The sequence below is a fragment of the Chrysochloris asiatica genome, unplaced genomic scaffold (genome assembly GCF_000296735.1).
Source record: "Chrysochloris asiatica unplaced genomic scaffold, ChrAsi1.0 scaffold00222, whole genome shotgun sequence".
Lineage (NCBI taxonomy): Eukaryota > Metazoa > Chordata > Mammalia > Afrosoricida > Chrysochloridae > Chrysochloris > Chrysochloris asiatica.
Window position 1 is genome coordinate 235027 of NW_006408740.1, and position 618 is coordinate 235644.

The 618-nt window shown below is 48.5% G+C and overlaps 1 pseudogene; it reads left to right on the top strand.

The window, feature by feature from the left end:
* The first annotated feature begins 144 nt into the window (after window positions 1–144).
* On the top strand, window positions 145–483 carry LOC102818457 (annotated as a pseudogene).
* Window positions 484–618: the final 135 nt, after the last annotated feature.

Consider the following 618-nt stretch of genomic DNA (forward strand, 5'->3'; position numbering starts at 1 on the left):
CCTCACCACTGGACCAATAAACAATATTCTTATCAATGGAGAAAAGATTGAAGTTGTCAAGGACTTCATCCTTCTTGGATCAACTATCAACACTCATGGAAGCAGCAGTCAAGAAATGAAACAATGAGATTGCCTGCAGGCGCCATGGCAGCTTACAAGCAGGTCCAGAAGGGTCCCCTGAAACTGAAAGGCATCGCAGAGCTCGGCGTGACCAAGCGGAAGAAGAAAAAGAAGGACAAAGACAAGGCGAAACTTCTGGAAGCGATGGGAACGAACAAAAAGAACGAGGAAGAGAAGCGGCGTGGCCTGGATAAGAGGACCCCTGCCCAGGTGGCCTTCGAGAAGATGCAAGAGAAGCAGCAAATGGAAAGGATCCTGAAGAAAGCATCTAAAACCCACAAGCAGAGAGTGGAGGACTTCAACAGGCACCTGGACACACTCACGGAGCATTACGACATCCCCAAAGTCAGCTGGACCAAGTAGCCTCCCATCCTATGGACATGGCAAGGCCTCGAAGAGAAGCGAAACACAAAGTTGGGGTTTATGTCCAGTGCCTTTGGCATTTTCCAGAAACATTCTTTTACCCATGCCTGTGTGTTTTCTATTGCGACAGTGCTT